This window comes from Astyanax mexicanus, chromosome 24 (assembly GCF_023375975.1).
Source record: "Astyanax mexicanus isolate ESR-SI-001 chromosome 24, AstMex3_surface, whole genome shotgun sequence".
In the NCBI taxonomy this organism is placed as follows: Eukaryota; Metazoa; Chordata; class Actinopteri; order Characiformes; family Acestrorhamphidae; genus Astyanax; species Astyanax mexicanus.
In genome coordinates this window covers 14,676,885-14,700,238 of record NC_064431.1, presented here as the reverse complement: position 1 = coordinate 14,700,238, position 23,354 = coordinate 14,676,885, and the positions used below count along the sequence as shown (strand labels likewise).

Genomic DNA, 23,354 nt, shown 5'->3' with positions numbered 1-23,354 from the left:
AAAAATGGAAAGTGCTTCTTTTCTGTGCGTTTATATACTAACCCATCACTCGCGCTGAAGTTAACGTTAATTTACACGGAAAGTGGATTAACACGGCTAACGTGTGTTACCCATTAGTTTATTTATCAGACAAGCTAACTTAACCTAGCAGCAAACAGCGTTACCTGCCTTCAGAAATCTGAACAAGCTCAGCTCTCTAAATATCTTGGTGAGGAGACTCCATACTACATATTTAGAACTGAGTTTTCCACTGTAGAGCAGCTAAACTTATAAATGGTGTTTATCCAGTAAATGAGAGAGCAGCCGCTGTTTGGATCAGCTGTGTGAGGTTCAGAGTGAGAGGCTCGCGGGTGGGGGGAGGGGGAGTCCTGAGCATGCAGTTCAGAGCGCTGCCTGATCACGTGCTGCGCCTGTTCGCAGCGCTACTTAAAGGGGAAATAGAGAAAGTTTATCCTATCGCCCCGGCTTATTATAGTTATCGCGATATACATTTTCCTCGATAACTATCGTTATTGTTTTATCGACCAGAACTAACTGCTAGGGCATTTTGTTCCATTCAGGTTGTAATTTTTGCCTCAAAGATGCTGGTAAGGTAAATGTCTGAATTAAAGTTAAATTTCTTTTTTCTTCAAATTATAACATACTGTGGGAAACCCAGCATTTGTACAGTAACTTACTAACAATACACACCATCAGGAGTGGATGAGCAGATTTCCTCCTGTATGCTTCCATCTTCCTCATCACTGGCCTGAACCTTTTCTGTAAAAGTCATACAAAAAGTACATGATTAAACAAAAAGGAATATACAGAACCAGGGCAGAATAACAAAAAAATACATTAAAAAAAATTATATATATATATATATATATATATACACATACATACATACATACCATCAGGATCTATGCCAATTTCATCCAAATTCTTGCCCTGAAACTCAGCTAATCGTCCTTTCTCGAGAGCCACAAGAACTTTGCTGATCTTGGCAAGTTGCAGGGTCTTTTCTGGGAGTCGATAGAACTCACGATGGATTCTTATGTCATGTCCCAGGAAGTTGGCTAGTTGGTCCATCTCTGTGTCTGTCATGTTTAGCACCGTTGAAAGGGTTGCAGCATGCTTTCTCAGCCTGGTTGAGGTCAGTGACTCTGGACACTTCGCACCACATGCCTTCGCGAAGCCACGAATGCAGTCTGAACCTCTGAAATGTGTTGCCGCTTCCGGTCTTGCAAACATGTAACTGTTATCTTTTAGAACTCCACAAGCCTCTCTTTGTTTAACAAGGAGTTCTAAAGCAGACATCATTTTTGGAGTCAACAGAATTGGAACTGGGCGACCACGTTTTCCTCTGATGATGATCCTAGAGAAGTGTCTGCAGAGTTTTTTTTCCACTTCAGAGAGCGCCCAGTCCACATCCTCGTGTGGATCGGTAGTGTCTCTAGATAAATATGCTGATAACGGCATGCTTGCCACCTCTCCTTCCCTGCGTCGGTTAAAAAGAATGATCTGGGTCAGACACACTTTTGCCAGTTCCATCCAGGCCTTTGTACATGGACTTTCTGTGAGTGAATTGTACCACTCATCTTGCACTTGACTAAGATATGCATGCAGTTTTTGGACATCTTCGGTAAAGGGCATTAGGGTGGGCACATTCCACTTTGCTTCCCTGATGTTCCTTAAGGCTGCAGATGAAATCATCTCATTCCACTTCTCCCGATGAACTTCTTGAAACTCACTGGCATTCTTCACAAGCTCCTTGTTATCTGTGATTAAACCCTGAGCTTTTAAGAGTTTGCTTACTTTAACTAGGACATTTCCAAGCTTGTTTGCTAGTGATGGAACAGAGAACTTGTTTGTTTCATTGTTGAACCCACATGTGATTCTAACAGCTTCAACAGTCTCCATGTAGTTTTGTGGATTTATCAGATCTTCCATTTTTTTCAAGCTGGTGACTCTCCTGGCACTGCACATGAGCCGTCCCATTTCTCGCATCTTCTCTCGCACATACTGTTGGTTTTTGGCTGACAGCCCACCTTTATTTAGCAAGTGTTGCCCAACGTCAATAATGGCCTGGTCAGTCTTTATTATATCAGTGACTGGGTCAGGATTCATGGCGCTGATTACTTTCCACAGCTGTTTGCTAATGTGTGAAGGCACAGGTCCTGTGTATGTACACATGGACTGAACACGGTTCTTTCCTGGTTTGGGGACGACTGATCCAGGTTTGAATTGACAGCTACGCATATGTCGCCACAGAACCTTTCTTGTAAATAGTCCTTGACAGTATGCACAGTGCATGAAGTCATTTCCCTGCTCATCTTTAGGTGGTCGCTTAAAGGGTACTAACTTCCCCTTTCCTGATTCCATGACAGTAGCATTGTGAATGTAATTTCCTTTGTTACGAATATAATCCAGCTGTTTCTTTCTCTCACTGGAACCTTTTGAAAAGCTTAGCGCTTTAGCAACATCAGATTCATTTTTATGTGCACCTTGAAGATGCCTTGCCATCTTAGCAAAAGGTTTAAGGCAATATACGCAGTAATGTCTCTTGTCGTACACTCTCTTCCCACCTCGTTTTTTGCATGCACTAACAACCACGCTGTTACTTATGCTTTGACTTGAACAAGGTTCTTCTTCTGTTTCAGTGTTTTCAGATGTAAGGTGGTGCCTTTCAAAAACCAATTTGTCTGAAGTTGTGGTGTCACAGACAGGTGATCTATCTGATCCAGAGTCACTTGGCAAATCAAGAGACTGACGTTTCCTTGAGTTTTGTTTAAGGCTACTACTACTGTCACTATCGCTGTCGCTAGTTGTATCTGGAATGTAATCATCTGAACTCTCTGGAGTAGAATCATACAGTTCATCAGAATTGTCCAGATCAGCATTTTCCATCTAAGAAAACAAAACACAAAACTAATTAGGACTAAATTAATAATTCATAGTTGAATAAGTAACAAAGTGACTTCATTTTAATCATTTTACTACTCAGGGTTTTTTTATACATTTAAAGTTTTATAGTTTATGATTTTTTGCTGGTATTTTATAATAATATTTATAAATAATTAATGAATTTTAAAACCTACAAACAATGAAATTCAGAAATTGACAATCAATTGAGAGCTTACTATGATGCTTTTAGTGCGTCTTAGTCTTGGTAACGTCTCATTTTCATTTTCAGACTCAGTCACAATCTGTAAATAAAACCAACATTTTTTTTTATAATTATACTTTTGCAAATAAACAATAATAATAACATAATAGTACAACCCAAACACAAAAAGTTGGGAAAGTATACAGAATGCAATAGCCATGCCTTTCTAATGTGTGCACCAAATAGTTTTGCACCATCTTGCCTCAGACCCCAAAGAAGTAGACACCACTACTGGACAAGCTTAACATAAGGCTTCTGTTTTGCACAGTAAGTTTAAACAGGCATTTGTAAAAAGTAACTTGACTGTATTAAAAAACAAAATTTGTCAAGTTGACCAGATGCAACATGAAATAAAAAACACTAAATGTATAGGCAGTGTGCCTCCAGAACCAAAGGTGAGAAACAATAATCTAAATCAAAGACTTATAAAATAAACACTGAAAGCTACTTTGTGACATTTTTTCTAAAAAGCATTATATAAAAAAAACTTAATTTAACCCAGTGAGCTGAATTAAATCTAAAGTGAAGAAAATGAACTTACCTGTTCAGGAGAATAGTCTGGACCAGGAGAGACACTAGTCTGAGCCTGAGATGGTTGAGGAAGATCAGAATCACCCACCACAGCATGGGAAGTAGCACTGGTCGTCTGTAATCACATTTTATGAAGACAACTTTAACAATATGAAACCACTAAAATACAAATATGTTATTATTAAATTGATATTTCATACTGCCCATCCCATTTCAATTACTAATAACACAGAGTATATAAAACATGCTCTGTGGGAACGTTACACACACTCTAACCGTTCCTTGTGGGGACGGTTCCTTGCACGGACTGTTATGACTAATTTTACACTTATATTTCACTCTAAAACCGACTAAAGGTGTGTTGAGGGGACACCGTGATTACCCAGAAAACTATAAAGAGAGAGAGAGTAGAACTAAATCTAAAGTGAAGAAAATGAACTTACCTGTTCAGGAGAATAGTCTGGACCAGGAGAGTCACTAGTCTGAGCCTGAGATGGTTGAGGAAGATCAGAATCACCCACCACAGCATGGGAAGTAGCACTGGTCGTCTGTAATCACATTTTATGAAGACAACTTTAACAATATGAAACCACTAAAATACAAATATGTTATTATTAAATTGATATTTCATACTGCCCATCCCATTTCAATTACTAATAACACAGAGTATATAAAACATGCTCTGTGGGAACGTTACACACACTCTAACCGTTCCTTGTGGGGACGGTTCCTTGCACGGACTGTTATGACCAATTTTACACTTATATTTCACTCTAAAACCGACTAAAGGTGTGTTGTGGGGACGCCGTGATTACCCAGAAAAACTATAAAGAGAGAGAGAGTAGAACTAAATCTAAAGTGAAGAAAATGAACTTACCTGTTCAGGAGAATAGTCTGGACCAGGAGAGACACTAGTCTGAGCCTGAGATGGTTGAGGAAGATCAGAATCACCCACCACAGCATGGGAAGTAGCACTGGTCGTCTGTAATCACATTTTATGAAGACAACTTTAACAATATGAAACCACTAAAATACAAATATGTTATTATTAAATTGATATTTCATACTGCCCATCCCATTTCAATTACTAATAACACAGAGTATATAAAACATGCTCTGTGGGAACGTTACACACACTCTAACCGTTCCTTGTGGGGACGGTTCCTTGCACGGACTGTTATGACCAATTTTACACTTATATTTCACTCTAAAACCGACTAAAGGTGTGTTGAGGGGACACCGTGATTACCCAGAAAACTATAAAGAGAGAGAGAGTAGAACTAAATCTAAAGTGAAGAAAATGAACTTACCTGTTCAGGAGAATAGTCTGGACCAGGAGAGTCACTAGTCTGAGCCTGAGATGGTTGAGGAAGATCAGAATCACCCACCACAGCATGGGAAGTAGCACTGGTCGTCTGTAATCACATTTTAAAAAAGACTAAATTTACAATATGAAACCACTAAAATACAAATATAATATTATTTAATTGATATTTCATACTGCCCATCCCATTTCAATTACTAATAACACAGAGTATATAAAACATGCTCTGTGGGAACGTTACACACACTCTAACCGTTCCTTGTGGGGACGGTTCCTTGCACGGACTGTTATGACTAATTTTACACTTATATTTCACTCTAAAACCGACTAAAGGTGTGTTGAGGGGACACCGTGATTACCCAGAAAACTATAAAGAGAAAGAGTAGAACTAAATCTAAAGTGACTTCCTGTCGGCGGCGTGAGTAGTCGCAGCGGCCACTCCGAGAACACGGTGCTTTTTTGGTTTTTTTTGTTGTAACTAATCCGATCTGAACTCGCAACCACGCAAGAGTTCGCCATAAGAACAACTGGCACCCACATTTACGACCGACAGATCCACCTAAACCTGCAAAATCAACCAAAAACTGGACTAACAGATGGTCTACGAGCAGAGCTACGCGCGAGAGGCCTGCTAAGATCCGTGGCGTTTCCTGAGCCTGCTAGCCGGAAGAGGGCTCCCCGAAAGCGGTGCACGAGGAGCCGGAACTGCGGTAAGAGAGCCGGAGTCCACACAAAGCTAATGGCAAACTCCAACTGGCCTGCCATCCATCCTCCTCTCCAACATCTGCTCCTTGGGGAATAAACTAGACTATCTCCGGCTCCAGCGGAAAACCCAGCGTGAGTTCAGGAACTGCTGTGTGTTTGTTTTCACAGAGACGTGGTTAACAGCTGCCTTCCCGGACTCCACCATAGAGGTGAGCGGCATGCTATGCCTCCGCTCGGATCGCGACGCCGGCCTCTCCAGCAAGGTCCGCAGAGGTGGGGTGTGTGTTTACATCAACACAGTATGATGTAACAACGCTGCGCTGATCTCCAGCCCCTACTCGCCGCTGGTGGAGTTTGCTGTAGTCAGAGCCAGGCCATTCTACCTGCCCAGAGAGCTTAGCAGCGTGTACATAATAGCAGTGTATGTAGCACCCAGTGCTAATGCTAATGCTCTGCAAGAACTGTACACTGTTATCTCCTGTAACTCCAGAACTCGACTTATCACTGTAACTCCTGTATCACTGTAACTCCAGAACTCGACTTATCACTGTAACTCCTGTATCACTGTAACTCCAGAACTCGACTTATCACTGTAACTCCTGTATCACTGTAACTCCAGAACTCGACTTATCACTGTAACTCCTGTATCACTGTAACTCCAGAACTCGACTTATCACTGTAACTCCTGTATCACTGTAACTCCAGAACTCGACTTATCACTGTAACTCCTGTACCACTGTAACTCCAGAACTCGACGGACTGTTTATTGTTGCTGGTGATTTCAATCATATCTCTGTGATGCTCATCCCAGCATACAAACAGCTCATCAGACATGCCAAATCGGAGAAGAAGCAAGTAACAACCTGGCCTCCAGGAGCCATCTGTGCTCTTCAGGACTGTTTTGAGCACACTGACTGGGACATGTTCAGAGAAGCTGCTACTTCTGATGACTCCATCAACCTGGAGGAGTACACAGACTCAGTGACTGGCTACATCAGCAAATGCATTGAGGATGTTACTGTCTCCAAAACCATCACAACCCGCCCCAACCAGAAGCCGTGGATGACTGCAGAGGTGCGTGTGCTGCTGAGATCCCGAGACAAGGCCTTTAAGTCAGGGGACAGGGCTGGCCTCCGAACAGCTAGAGCCAAGCTCTCCCGGGGGATCAGAGAGGCAAAGCGCACCTACGCAAAGAAAATCCACGCCCACTTCCAGGACACTACTGACACTCGGCGCATGTGGCAGGGCATCCAGACCATCACCAACTACAAGTCACCTCCACCTGCTTGTAACAGTGATGCCTCCCTTCCAGATGCACGGAACTACTTCGATGCAAAGTTCGAACACAGAACTACACGACAGCAAGGAAGATCACACCTCCTCCAAACGACCAGGTACTGTGCCTGTCCTCAGCTGATGTGCGGAGAACTCTACTCAGAGTCAACCCACGGAAAGCCCCAGGACCAGACAGCATACCTGGCAGAGTGCTCAGAGGATGTGCAGAACAACTCACGGTGTTCTCCAGGACATTTTCAACATCTCTCTGAGCACCGCGTGTGTGCCAACATGCTTCAAGACGTCCACCATCGTCCCTATGCCAAAGAAGTCTCGAGTGTCTCAATTACTACCGTCCCATTGCACTTACTCCCATCATCATGAAGTACTTAGAGAAGCTGGTCATGAGGCACATCAAACACCAGCTCCCCTCCACACTGGACCCTCTGCAGTTTGCGTATCGTCCAAACAGATCAACAGACGATGCCATCTCTACTGCGCTCCACCTGGCTCTCACCCACCTGGACAACAAAGACTGCTATGTTCGAATGCTGTTCATTGACTTCAGTTCAGCATTCACACCCTCATCCCTCAGCATCTGATCGGAAAACTGAGCTTGCTGGGCCTGAACTCCTCCCTCTGTAACTGGGTTTTGGACTTCCTGACTGAGAGACCACAATCAGTCAGGATTGGAAACAACACCTCCAGCACCACCATACTGAGCACCGGTGCCCCCCAGGGCTGTGTGCTCAGTCCACTTCTGTTCACTCTGCTGACTCATGACTGTACTGCAAAATACAGCTCAAACCACATCAAGTTCGCTGATGACACAACTGTGGTTGGCCTCATCAGCAAGAACGATGAGTCAGCATACAGAGAGGAGATCTACACCACAAGCTGCATCCGCAAAGCCACCAGCATTGTGGACGACCCCACCCATCCCTCACACGAACACTTCGCTCTGATGCCGTCCGGCAGAAGATACAGGAGCATCCGAGCCTCCACTAACAGACTCTACAACAGCTTCATCCACCAGGCAGTCAGACTCCTCAACACACAGAGACAGAACTGAACCCCACCCCACCTACCACACACAAAGACTGAACTTCACTCACACACACACTCAGCACACAGAGACTGAAATGTCTTTATCCCTATCAGCCACTCTCAAAAACTATAAACTCTCTACCTCAGTAACTGCTGTGATTATATATGTTCTATATGTTACAGTATGTTACACATCTCTGCACCTTATCCTCACTTTACACTTTATTATACCATATCGGTACTGCACTGTCCTGTCTATTATATTGTCTCGTTTTTTTTATTTATTGTTAATACAAACTACTTCCGGCGCCGACGCGAGTGGCTGTCTGTTCCAGAAGCTCCGTCTCTTTGTGTGTTTTTCTGAGTTTTTTTACGTTTATTTATCGTCTCTGTGCTACTACACACGTCTAGTGTGCATCTTATTTATATCCTAAGGATATTTTTGGTGTAAATATGCGGGGCAGCGAGGAATACCGTGTTTATTCCCGGGAAGAACTGCTAGCCCTCCGACCCGCGGGACGTGGGGGCATTGTCCACACAATACCGGATGATCTGAGAAGGAGGTACCGAGGTTGCAGGGCCGGCGCTATGCTAAAGGCTAAGCTAAAGGCTAAGAAGTCGGAGCAGCGCTGGAGGTACAAACCCTCAGTTCCGTCGGTGGTTATGGGGAATGTTAACTCACTGACCAACAAAACCGACGAGCTAGCGTGTCTGGTGAAGAATCAGAAGCTCTACAGGGAGTGTAGCGTGCTGTGTTTCACCGAGACCTGGCTCACCCCCGACACGCCGGATGCTAACGTGCAGCTACCCGGCTTTTCTTCAGTGAGGGCGGATCGGGACCCGGTGCTTTGCGGGAAGCGGAAAGGTGGAGGAATCGCGCTGTTTATTAACAACAGATGGTGCAACCCTGGACATGTGTACGTGAAGGAGGTGATCTGCTGTCGGGATATTGAACTGTTAGCGGTGAGTCTCCGACCTTATTACATGCCGCGGGAGCTCTCTCACGCGATCCTCGTGTGTGTTTACATCCAGCCGAGAGCGGACGTGCAGGCGGCGTGTGACGTCATCCACTCCACCGTCGCAGCGCTGCAGACACAGCACCCTGACGCCTTCTATGTGATCACTGATGACTTTAATCACGTAACGCTGGACTCTACCCTGCCTGCCTTTTTCCAGTTTGTGGACTGTCCCACCAGGAAAAACAGGACCATAGACTTGCTGTATGCTAATGTGAGGGATGCATACAGGGCTATTCCACTACCACCGCTGGGGAAATCAGATCACAATCTGGTGTTCCTGCAGCCTCAGTACAAACCACTGGTACTGAGGCAGCCCACTACCACACGCTCATTCAGAGTCTGGTCTCCTGAAGCAGAAGAAGCCCTAAGGGACTGCTATGAAACCACTGACTGGAGCGTGCTGCTGCACCCACATGGTGAGGACATTGAGGGGGTGACTCACTGTGTTACGGACTACTTGAATTTCGGTATGGATGTTGCTGTTCCCACAAAGACTGTACGCTGCTTTCCAAACAACAAACCCTGGATTACCAGCTCCGTCAAGGACCTCCTCAACCAAAAGAAGAGGGCGTTCAAAGACGGAAACTTGGTAGAGCTGAAGCGCGTACAGGGGGAACTCAAGGTACGTCTTAAAGAGGCCAAGGAGTCTTACAGGAAGAAGGTGGAAAGAAAGCTGCAAGACAACAACATGAAGGAAGTCTGGGGTGCAATGAAAACCATCACTGGGTGCAAGAACAACAACGGCAACCCAGTAGATGGCGGTGTGGACAGAGCAAACCAGTTCAACAACTTTTACAACAGGTTTGACTGTCCTGCTCCTGCTGCCCCCTCCTCCTACCCTCCTGCAGCATCACCAACATCTTCTCCATCTCTACCATCATCACCACCATCTCCATCACCTTCAACTCCAACTCCACCATCTTCATCACCACCACCATTACCCTCACCTCCATCTTCATCAACATCATCACCGTCATCATCATCACCATCAGCACAATCACCCTCACCTCCACCATCTTCATCAGCACCATCATCACCCTCACCTCCACCATCTTCATCATCACCACCATCAACACTATCAACTGGCAGACAAATCATCTCCTCCAGTCCACCAACCTTTACTGCTGACCAGGTCAGGAGACAGCTGAGGAGACTTCACCCCAGGAAGGCAGCTGGCCCGGACAGAGTGTGCCCCAGAATGCTCAAGGCATGTGCTGTTCAACTGGGTGAGCCCCTCCAACATGTTTTTAACCTGAGTCTGCGTATAGGGAGAGTTCCTGCCACGTGGAAGACAACCTGTCTCATTCCTGTTCCCAAGAAGGCACACCCGAAGGAGCTGAATGACTACAGGCCTGTTGCTTTGACATCTCATGTGATGAAGACCATGGAGCGACTGCTGCTGGACCAACTCAGACCTCAGGTCCACCATGCTGAGGACCCACTGCAGTTTGCGTACCGGGAAAAGGTGGGAGTGGAAGATGCCATCCTCTATCTCCTGCACAGAGCTCACTCTCATCTGGACAAGGGGGGAGGTGCTGTGAGGGTCATGTTCTTCGACTTCTCCAGTGCCTTCAACACCATCCAGCCCCTACTACTGAGAGACAAGCTGATGGAGATGGAGGTGGATATGCACCTGGTCACCTGGATCACTGACTACCTTACTGGGAGACCACAACATGTCAGGATCAGGGACTGCTCCTCTGATACAGTGATCAGCAGCACAGGAGCACCACAGGGGACTGTTCTCTCTCCAGTCCTGTTCACACTGTACAGATCAGACTTCAAATACCACTCGGAGTCATGCCACATGCAGAAGTTCTCTGACGACACTGCAATTGTGGGGTGTGTGCGTAATGATGATGAGAGGGAGTACAGAAGCCGGGTTGAGGAATTTGTGATGTGGTGCAAGATGAACCATCTGCAGCTGAACATCTCCAAAACCAAGGAGATGTGCATAGACTTCAGGAGGTCCAGGCCCTCTGCTCAGCAGCCAATCTCCATCGAGGGGGTCGACGTGGAGGTGGTCAAATCCTACAAATACCTTGGTGTGCACCTGGACGACAGGCTGGACTGGTCAGTGAACACTGACTCCCTCTACAGGAAGGCTCAGAGCAGACTGTACTTCCTCAGAAGGCTCAGGGCTTTCAACATCTGCCAGAAACTCCTCCTGATGTTCTACCAGTCTGTGGTAGCCAGCGTCCTCTTTTACACTGTTGTGTGTTGGGGAGGCAGCATCAGCAAGAGGGATGCTGGACGACTGGACAGGCTGGTGAGGAAAGCTGGTTCTGTGCTGGGATTAGAGCTGGAGTCCTTAACACCACTGGCAGAGAGGAGAGCCCTCAGCAAGCTGCTGAACATCATGGACAATGTTCACCACCCTCTGCACAGCACCATCACCAGGCAGAGGAGCTCATTCAGCGGCAGACTGCTGTCCCAGTCCTGCTCCACAGACAGACTCCGAAAGTCTTTTTTCCTCAGGCCATAAGACTGTTCAACTCCTCTCAGCACAGCAAACTAAAGACTCTGTGAAACTTTTTCATTCCGGCCACTCTGGCCACACCATGGACACACCCCCAGCTATGGACACACTCTCAGACTTGCTGATGCCTAGAACACTTTTTATAGTTCTACCATATTTTGCACTAGTAGTTCATTAACTAGTTAATTCATCTACTGTTTACGTATCTTTTGCACTGTTTACGTATCTTTTGCACTGCTTAATTTATTTTAAATTATTATATAACTGTGTATTTGCACTTTCTGTTTGGCTGACATCAGTTATCCTCACATTATGCACATCAACTGGTGTTCACTGTCTATTGTGTTCAACTGCACTACCTCCATTCTCCATCTCCATTACACACACACACACGAAGACTGTACATTTACACTGTATATTCTATTTCTTATTTGATTGTATTTATATGTATCTTTATATTTTATATTTTATCTTTTTTAACTTTGTGTATTGTGTAACCTGCTGCTGGATGCCAAGAATTTCCCCCCGGGGATCAATAAAGTATCTATCTATCTATCTATCTATCTATCTAATAGTGTAATAGTTTTATGTTGCACTGTCGTCACTCCTGCACTTTATGTTGTCTATTGCTTCTTGTTCCATGTTGCACCATGGTTCCAGAGGAATGTAATTTCACTACACTGTGTACCTGTACTCAGTTGTAATGACAATAAAAGCCTCTTCACTTGACTTAATGAAAATGAACTTACCTGTTCAGGAGAATAGTCTGGACCAGGAGAGTCACTAGTCTGAGCCTGAGATGGTTGAGGAAGATCAGAATCACCCACCACAGCATAGGAAGTAGCACTGGTCGTCTGTAATCACATTTAAAAAAAGACTAAATTTACAATATGAAACAACTAAAATACAAATATAACATTATTTAATTGATATTTCATACTGCCCATCCCATTTCAATTACTAATAACACAGAGTATATAAAACATGCTCTGTGGGAACGTTACACACACTCTAACCGTTCCTTGTGGGGACGGTTCCTTGCACGGACTGTTATGACCAATTTTACACTTATATTTCACTCTAAAACCGACTAAAGGTGTGTTGTGGGGACGCCGTGATTACCCAGAAAAACTATAAAGAGAGAGAGAGTAGAACTAAATCTAAAGTGAAGAAAATGAACTTACCTGTTCAGGAGAATAGTCTGGACCAGGAGAGTCACTAGTCTGAGCCTGAGATGGTTGAGGAAGATCAGAATCACCCACCACAGCATGGGAAGTAGCACTGGTCGTCTGTAATCACATTTTAAAAAAGACTAAATTTACAATATGAAACAACTAAAATACAAATATAACATTATTTAATTGATATTTCATACTGCCCATCCCATTTCAATTACTAATTACACAGAGTATATAAAACATGCTCTGTGGGAACGTTACACACACTCTAACCGTTCCTTGTGGGGACGGTTCCTTGCACGGACTGTTATGACCAATTTTACACTTATATTTCACTCTAAAACCGACTAAAGGTGTGTTGTGGGGACGCCGTGATTACCCAGAAAACTATAAAGAGAAAGAGTAGAACTAAATCTAAAGTGAAGAAAATGAACTTACCTGTTCAGGAGAATAGTCTGGACCAGGAGAGACACTAGTCTGAGCCTGAGATGGTTGAGGAAGATCAGAATCACCCACCACAGCATGGGAAGTAGCACTGGTCGTCTGTAATCACATTTTATGAAGACAACTTTAACAATATGAAACCACTAAAATACAAATATGTTATTATTAAATTGATATTTCATGCTGCCCATCCCATTTCAATTACTAATAACACAGAGTATATAAAACATGCTCTGTGGAAACGTTACACACACTCTAACCGTTCCTTGTGGGGACGGTTCCTTGCACGGACTGTTATGACTAATTTTACACTTATATTTCACTCTAAAACCGACTAAAGGTGTGTTGTGGGGACGCCGTGATTACCCAGAAAAACTATAAAGAGAGAGAGAGTAGAACTAAATCTAAAGTGAAGAAAATGAACTTACCTGTTCAGGAGAATAGTCTGGACCAGGAGAGACACTAGTCTGAGCCTGAGATGGTTGAGGAAGATCAGAATCACCCACCACAGCATGGGAAGTAGCACTGGTCGTCTGTAATCACATTTTATAAAGACAATGCAAACATATAAAACCATAAAGACATCATGAACAATACTTAATACATTCTGAATCACAGCATTACGTATACTGCATACTTTGCAACATACTTGTGTTCTCCATGGGTAGTCATCACCCCCATAGTCATAGACAATTTCTTCTCCTTCTTTAATGTCATTCAGGGCAAACAAACAAAGGTGTGGTTTTCCATCCACATCAATTTTTTTCATTTTACAGTTTGGGTGTCTGTGGTCATCGTTAACGAGCCGCCCAAATGATCCATCTTCTCTTGAGGCATCAATACTTAAACACAAAAAGAGAAATACAAATTTCACAATAACAAAAATAATAACTTCATTTGATTAAATACAATAAATAAATTCTGCTAAAAAGTCAAAAACTCATGCTGCATGACTTTACCATCTAGACCAATTTGATTTGGCTAATCAATTATTATGGCCAAGCTGGCTGACCGGGCATAAGCAATCAATTAAACCAGCATTATCAGCATAACCAAGTTCATCCACCACTATTAGTAGCATGACCACTGTGGTCAGCCATCAAGACCATACAACTCAACCCCTGTGACCAATCGGGTTGCATAATCATCATTATCAAGTGGGTATTCAGCTTGACCATCTTGACAACATTGACAGGACCAGTTTAAACCAACCATAACTAGCCCGATTTAAGCCACATGGTATATTATAGTTTTGGAGCAAACAGAAGCCTTACCACCATAGTTTCCCTTTCCACTTGAAGTCAAACATAAATACAGTACATGATGGGTGGTAAATGTTTCTTCTTCTCTGGGATTCTGCTTCATTTATCATATCTCCTCGATATTCAACAAGAAAATCTCCTTTGCAAATAGAACTCTTTGCAAATACTCCACGTCCTGTAAAAGACAGCAAAAACATTTTAACCAGGATAAACTACATTTACTTGAACAGACATTCAGCTCATGATAGATGGCAATTAGACCAACAAAGAAAGAAAGAGGGAACCATATTAAGATAAGCTCTATTTTAACTGAGTCTTCTCATGGATCATCAGGCTGCGTGTAAATGTATGACATTAATGACTAAAAAACTTCAGACGCCTTCTTACCTTTTACTGCATTAATGTACTTCACCTCCAACTTGCTTGTTTTGTCTGTTTTTGAAACCACATGTTCTATGGCATCCCTAAGAGGACTGATCCGTGGTGGCATTTTAAACTGCAAGAATATTAAACAAAAAAATTACTTGCCCTGTGATTAATTACTGTCTGATGTATTAAAGTTGTCAGTTGTATGATTTTTAACTAACTCTTATGGTTAGATATTTTAAAATAAAATTCATTTCTTAGGTTCAGGAGAGGTGGCTGTTTCAGCAGTAGTAAAGTGTGGGGGAACTGCGGCTGAACAGCCACCCCTCCCCCACCATCTACTACTGCTGATACAACCTGACTCTTACATTAATAAACATAAAAATACATACATACACAAACATAATGAATGATTTGCTCATATGCTGCATTTCAAACAGCTATAAATCCCTGTATGCAGTTATATACAATTCTTAAGCAGTTATACATCCATATACAGAGTCATATTCAATCTTTAACCACATATGCATCACTATGCACCATGCTGTACATCTTCATGCACAATGTTATACAATCCTTTACCAGTTAAACATCCTTAACTCCTGCTATACACTACTATACATATTTATACAACCTTTAATCAGATATACATCCCTTTACAGCATTACACAAAATCCTAAACCAACTATACACCCCTACACACCATTATACACAATACTTAACTAGCTATACACTACTATACACAATTACATAGAAACCATAATTAGCTATGCATCCATACACACCACTACATAGAACCCTTAACCAGCTATTCACTGCTTTACACTATTTCATACAACCTTTAACCAGCTATACACTACTATACAGAATTACACAGAACCCCCTAATCAGCTATACATCCTTACACACTGTTACATAGAACCCTTAACCAGCTATACCCTACTATACACATTTACACAGAACCTTAAACCAGCTATACACTACTATACACATTTACACAGAACCTTAAACCAGCTATACACTACTATACACATTTACACAGAACCTTAAACCAGCTATACTTAACCAGCTATACGCTACTATACACCATTACATAGAACCCTTAACCAGCTATACACTACTATACACATTTACACAGAACCTTAAACCAGCTATACTTAACCAGCTATACGCTACTATACACCATTACATAGAACCCTTAACCAGCTATACCCTACTATACACATTTACACAGAACCTTAAACCAGCTATACACTACTATACACATTTACACAGAACCTTAAACCAGCTATACTTAACCAGCTATACGCTACTATACACCATTACATAGAACCCTTAACCAGCTATACACTACTATACACTTTACATAGAACCCTTAACCAGCTATACGCTACTATACACCATTACATAGAACCCTTAACCAGCTATACACTACTATACACCATTACATAGAACCCTTAACCAGCTATACACTACTATACACTTTACATAGAACCCTTAACCAGCTATACGCTACTATACACCTTTACATAGAACCCTTAACCAGCTATACACTACTATACACCTTTACATAGAACCCTTAACCAGCTATACACTACTATACACCTTTACATAGAACCCTTAACCAGCTATACCCTACTATACACCTTTACATAGAACCCTTAACCAGCTATACACTACTATACACTTTACATAGAACCCTTAACCAGCTATACGCTACTATACACCATTACATAGAACCCTTAACCAGCTATACACTACTATACACCATTACATAGAACCCTTAACCAGCTATACACTACTATACACCTTTACATAGAACCCTTAACCAGCTATACCCTACTATACACCTTTACATAGAACCCTTAACCAGCTATACACTACTATACACTTTACATAGAACCCTTAACCAGCTATACGCTACTATACACCATTACATAGAACCCTTAACCAGCTATACCCTACTATACACCTTTACATAGAACCCTTAACCAGCTATACACTACTATACACCTTTACATAGAACCCTTAACCAGCTATACCCTACTATACACCTTTACATAGAACCCTTAACCAGCTATACGCTACTATACACCATTACATAGAACCCTTAACCAGCTATACGCTACTATACACCATTACATAGAACCCTTAACCAGCTATACACTACTATACACCTTTACATAGAACCCTTAACCAGCTATACACTACTATACACCATTACATAGAACCCTTAACCAGCTATACACTACTATACACCTTTACATAGAACCCTTAACCAGCTATACCCTACTATACACCTTTACATAGAACCCTTAACCAGCTATACACTACTATACACTTTACATAGAACCCTTAACCAGCTATACGCTACTATACACCATTACATAGAACCCTTAACCAGCTATACACTACTATACACCTTTACATAGAACCCTTAACCAGCTATACACTACTATACACCATTACATAGAACCCTTAACCAGCTATACACTACTATACACTTTACATAGAACCCTTAACCAGCTATACGCTACTATACACCATTACATAGAACCCTTAACCAGCTATACGCTACTATACACCTTTACATAGAACCCTTAACCAGCTATACACTACTATACACCTTTACATAGAACCCTTAACCAGCTATACCCTACTATACACCTTTACATAGAACCCTTAACCAGCTATACCCTACTATACACCTTTACATAGAACCCTTAACCAGCTATACACTACTATACACCTTTACATAGAACCCTTAACCAGCTATACACTACTATACACCTTTACATAGAACCCTTAACCAGCTATACGCTACTATACGTATTTACACAGAACTTTAAACCAGCTATACACTACTATACACCATCATATACGATCTGTAACCAGTTACATATCTTTATATATTTTTAAAAAATCATGCATTCCTAAATAACAAAATATATTATATATATTCTTATCACTATTATACAATATGTAACCCACTGTTATACACCCTATACACCATAATATATAATTCTTAACCTATTTTAACACCCTTATGCATGAGTCTACACCATTAATCAGATATACATCCACGTTTACAATAATATAGGAATTATAACACCATTAACCAAAATTATCTACTCATTCTGTCACACTAACAAAACAAAGAAATTAAGGGTGCCTGAGCAGCACTGTGAAATACAGTCAGCAAATATCTACCTTTTTTACCCTGCTGAGACTAACTTAACCTGTCAGCTAGCTAAATTTAGGTAGGAAGGTTAGCTAACACTAGCTAGCTTATGTGAGCAGTCTGCAGCCAGTCTAGCATTTGTCACTAGACATTTAAAAGCTTGTTTTTATTCTTAAACTTAAATATTACAAAAAAACACTAACTTCAGAAACTAGCTCTCATCTGCTCACCACACTCTCCAACTCTCCTCTGAACGGCAAAATGGCTTACAGCGATTAACAAGCTCCCTTCCCCCAACACTCGACTGCCGTTCCAGCAGCCGCCCTCCCCCCTCTACTTGCCGTTCCAGCAGCCGCCCTCCCCCCTCTACTTGCCGTTTCACCAGCCGCTCTCCCCCCTCTACTTGCCGTTTCAGCAGCCGCTCTCCCCCCTCTACTTGCCGTTCCAGCAGCCGCTCTCCCCCCTCTACTTGCCGTTTCAGCAGCCGCCCTGTGCTGTTCCAGCAAGCAATCAAGGCCCCTCCCTCTGCTGCTGCTGCTGCTGTTGTTGGAATAGCCAACCCCTCTAACAGTGCAAACAGCCACCACCCCTCCCCCACACTGTAACTACTGCTGCTGCTGAAACAGCCTGACTCTAATAAACTTTAAAACTTTTAAAGCTAAACTTTCAGCTCCTAACTGCTGCTAAACTGGTTAAATCATGAACATCACATGTACTTTTGCAGAGGTTGTGCATAAGGTTTTTTTGAGTAATGTAGAAGATATACTCAGCTTACATGGTATCAAATTAAAAGTCTTATAATGGAGACCACCATTTTTATATAACAAATATAATTGTATCATTTATAATTAAAATGACATGCATTTTGGCATTTTTATTGTCTTTTTATTTAGTTAAATTACTGTGTGAAGCACTTTTTAGAACTAGAACTGTCTGCTAGTTGGGGGAGGGGCGGTAGAAAAAAGAGAGGTATAGGGGGTGTTCAGCAGATCTGTACATGTTATATGCTAAAAGGACAACAGGAGAAATAGCTAGCTAGCTAGTTGACCACTGTGATCATGCTAGTCATTAACCTAATAAAACAACTAACCTAATAAAAAGGAGTAAAAATTTGACAGCACTCATATAATATCCAGTATATATATTTATAAGTCTTGCCGATAAAAAACAAACATTTTAACCTACAGGGACTTTTCAGTATGCTTACTGTACACCATCCAGCATTATTATATAAACCAATCAAGTGTTAACATCTTCTAATTGGATATTTTTTTTAATGGTCTTGAGTTTGATATTACAAATTATTTTCTCAATAATTTTGTTTTAATTGTTATTTAATTTGGAGAATGATGTATTATACTTGAGACTTGTTCATGAGTCAAGACCAAGAGCAGGAGTTTCAAGGACTAAGACAAGACTGAGACAAGACCAAGTTTTTTTTTCACCAAAATAAAAAGAAGGGATTTGGATGTAACTTAACAAACAGGTAAGAGCCTGCCATTGAATAATTACTCCATGGATGATTATGTTTCAGCTGGCAATAAGTTAAAAGTTATTTACCAATGCAGTAATAGCTTCTCATTTCTTAAACAACCATGTTAAAGACATGTTCTGTGGTTGGGAAAAGACATTCATCTGATTGGCCACCACAGAGTCCAGACCTTGTTGAGAATCTTTGGGATGTGCTGTAGGAGACTCCAAATATCCCATCATCAGCACAAGATTACATTACATTACAGTACATAACATTACATTTGGCAGACGCTTTTGTCCAAAGTGACTTACAATAGTGAAGTATAAAAATAATAGAAGTAAAAGTAAAAACATCTTTAGATAGGAAATGAGGTTAGAAGTTGTTAGAGGTTAGAGTTAGAGTGGTTAGGAGAGTAAGAGTTCTTTGAAGAGCTCTGTCTTCAGGAGTTTATTAAAGATAGTGAGAGATTCTCCTGATCTGGTAGTGGATGGTAGTTTGTTCCACCATTGGGTAACTCTGTATGAGAACAGTCTGGATTGTTTTGTGTGAATGTTTGTTTGGTAAAGTGAGGCGACGTTCATTGGAGGAGCGCAGCGGCTGGGAGGTAGCGTAAGCCTTCAGGAGTGAGTGCAGGTAGGAAGGAGCCTGTTCTGTCATCACCTTTTAGGCGATCGTAAGGACTTTGAATTTGATGCAAGCAGCAACTGGTAGCCAATGGAGCTCAATGAGCAGCGGGGTGACGTGCCCGTTTTGGCTGGTTGAAGACCAGACATGCTGCTGCATTCTGGATCATCTGTAGTGGAGGCATGAGATTACCACCGCTTGTACCAGGAGTTGGGTGGCCTGTTGCGTCAGAAATGGTTGAATATTTTTGATGTTGTAAAGTGGATAAGGAGTGGGCTGAAGACAGCTGCCTTGTCAGTGGACTTGCTCGGTGGACTCGCGCAGGTAGACTCGCAGGTCTTTACCCAAGTTGGTCTTCACACAACAGCTGACGCCTTCAGCTGACACCTCGGCGAGTGACGAAATAGGATTCTAAATTGCGCACAGCTGCGGGCGATATAGGAAATTAGCACCACAAGATCTTGGGTAAAAATGACTGCAGCTCTGGACAGAATTAAATGGCCATCAGCGAGGGTGAGAGAGGGAGAGAGGGAACACACTGGAAGAGCTGAAGTGGACACTCCCCCATACTTCATACTTCTGACAGCAGGAAAGTCACACCGCCTCTAGCAAATCAGGCTGAAGTTGCTCCACACTAAGCTCCTGTTTGGACAACCTCTGTCCTCTTACATCTCGAGCCATTAGCTCAAGCAAACCGCAGCCATGGCTAAAAAATAACTCACTCAGGGAACTACGTTCCAAACTCCGAGCTGCCGAAAGAAAATGGCAAAAAAAAAAAAAACTACCAACTGCTCCTGGATTCCTTTACAGCCAGCATCACAACTGCTAAAGCTGAATTTTATCACAATAAATTCAGCTCCCTCACAGACTGCCGGAAAATATTTGCTACATTTAAATCACTAATCAACCCTCCTCCTCCTCCTCCTCCTCTGGCTACATACTGCTGAAACACTTGCCTCATTCTTTACTGGGAAAGTGGCAGCTATCAGCAACCAATTTACTGATGTAACATGTAGCAGTCCTACTACATGCTCTGCAGCCCGGTGTCCCTCCACCGAAGGCGTTGCTTTCTCCTCGTTCACTCCTCTCACTGAGAACAAGACACTGGCTCTCCTAACACGTAGCCGTCCTACTATGTGTCCGCTTGACCCAATTTCCTCAAACCTACTACAAACCATTGCACCTACAATCACTCCGGCTATCACTCACACCATCAATGCCTCTTTAGCTTCTGGTGTTTTCCCAACTGCTTTCAAACAAGCACATGTGACACCAAAAAAAAGGCTTAAAAAGCCTTCTCTCAACCCCGCCCAGGTTGATAACTACAGACCGGTCTCACTACTACCCTTTCTCTCTAAAAAAAAAAAAAAAAAAAAAGTTTTAAATCAGGTCTCTGGCTTCCTCTCCCAGAATGACCTCCTGGACCAGAACCAATCTGAATTTAAAAAAGGACACTCTACCGAGACGGCTCTGTTGTCTGTGACTGAAGCGTTGAAAACTGCTAGAGCTGCAGGCCAGTCCTCAGTGCTCATTCTGCTGGACCTCTCGGCCGCCTTCGACACGGTCAACCACGACTTCCTCCTAACTATACTCTCAAACATGGGGATCTCACACAATGTGCTGTCATGGTTCAGATCATACGTCCCCAGGGTTCGGTTCTGGGTCCCCTTCTCTTCTCAATATATACCGCCTCTCTTGGTCAGGTTATCCACTCTCATGGCTTCTCCTACCATTGCTTTGCTGATGACACCCAGCTATACCTGTCATTCTCACTTGAAGATCACTCAATCTCTGCACGGATATTGCAGTGACATATCCTCATGGATGAAGGAGCATCACCTTCGATTAAATCTCTCAAAGACTGAACTTCTGGTCATACCAGCAAAACCATCTATTCAACCCAACTTCTCTATAAGCATCGACTCTCTCTCTCTCTCACCGTCAAAGGTTGCTAGGAACCTGGGTGTTATGGTTGATGACCAGCTCTCCTTCACGCACCATGTGGCCTCAGTTGCTTGATCCTGCCGCTTCGTGCTTTATAACATCAGAAAAATTAGAGCGTTTCTGACGCAACAGGCCACCCAACTCCTGGTACAAGCAGTCGTCATCTCACGCCTCGACTACTGCAATGCTGTGCTAACTGGCCTCCCGGCCTGCGTAGTAAAACCACTCCAAATCATCCAGAATGCAGCAGCACGTCTGGTCTTCAACCAGCCAAAACGGGCACGTCACCCCACTGCTCATTGAGCTCCATTGGCTACCAGTTGATGCTCGCATCAAATTCAAAGCTCTTACAATCGCCTACAAGGTGATGACAGAACAGCTCCTTCCTACCTGCACTGATCACTCCTGAAGGCTAACGCTACCTCCCGGCCGCTGCGCTCCTCCAATGAACGTCGCCTCGCTTTACCAAACAAACATTCACACAGAACAATCCAGACTGTTCTCATACAGAGTTCCCCAATGGTGGAACAAACTACCTTCTACTACCAGATCAGGAGAATCTCTCACTATCTTTAATAAACTCCTGAAGACAGAGCTCTTCAAAGAGCACTTACTCTCCTAACACCTCTAACACACTAACTACTTCCAACCTCATTTCCTTCTTCCCCTCCTTCACTTCTCTATCCCTTTATTTCACTTCGACCTCCTTTAAGCCCTGTCTAAAAAATGGTTTATCTTTACTTCTATTACTTTTGTACTTGACTATTGTAAGTCGCTTTGGACAAAAGCGTCTGCCAAATGTAATGTAATGTAAAAGTTGGCTCCGTTTGACAAAAAAAATGTTAATGCTAATAGCAATCCATATAATGTGTTGGCAGAGTAGAATTTACAATATTTTGTTATATTTAAGCAGTAAAGTAACACATGACCATCTCATGTTGTATTGCTTAAATATAACAAAATATTGTAAATTCTACACTGACACCACATTATTTGGATTGCTGATGGCCATTAAATGACTGCCAGTATAATCATTTTAGTCAACCAGCATGACCAATTTGATTGACTAGAATGAAAAAACACTGGACTACACAAGCTAACCTGTCTGACAATGATGTGAATGTTAGTTGACCTGCCTGATCAGTATGACCACTCTAGTTGATCCACATGACCAGAATGTTCAAAGTGGTACACCAGTATGACCATAGGGGTAGACAATCATGATTACACAAGTTGACCAGCATCAAGTATGACTGGTCTTTCTTTATAACCAGCATGGCCATGCTAGTTTATCAATATTGTAAAGCTGACTGACCAGCATGACTACACTAGCTCAACCAAAGCATTCAACCA

The 23,354-nt window shown here is 42.6% G+C and overlaps 1 protein-coding gene and 1 long non-coding RNA gene across 3 annotated transcripts in view; both read right to left on the bottom strand.

Moving 5' to 3' along the window:
- Positions 1-23,354, bottom strand: part of dgkab (diacylglycerol kinase, alpha b) — a 64,274-nt gene that overhangs the window by 29,802 nt on the left and 11,118 nt on the right. The gene's annotated exons all lie outside the window — the stretch shown is intronic.
- On the bottom strand, positions 13,321-18,283 carry LOC125787460 (uncharacterized). Its single transcript, XR_007429343.1, has 4 exons — positions 18,163-18,283; positions 14,800-14,908; positions 14,425-14,587; positions 13,321-13,992 (listed from the first exon to the last, which is right to left on the bottom strand). It is a non-coding gene; the product is annotated as an uncharacterized LOC125787460 (long non-coding RNA).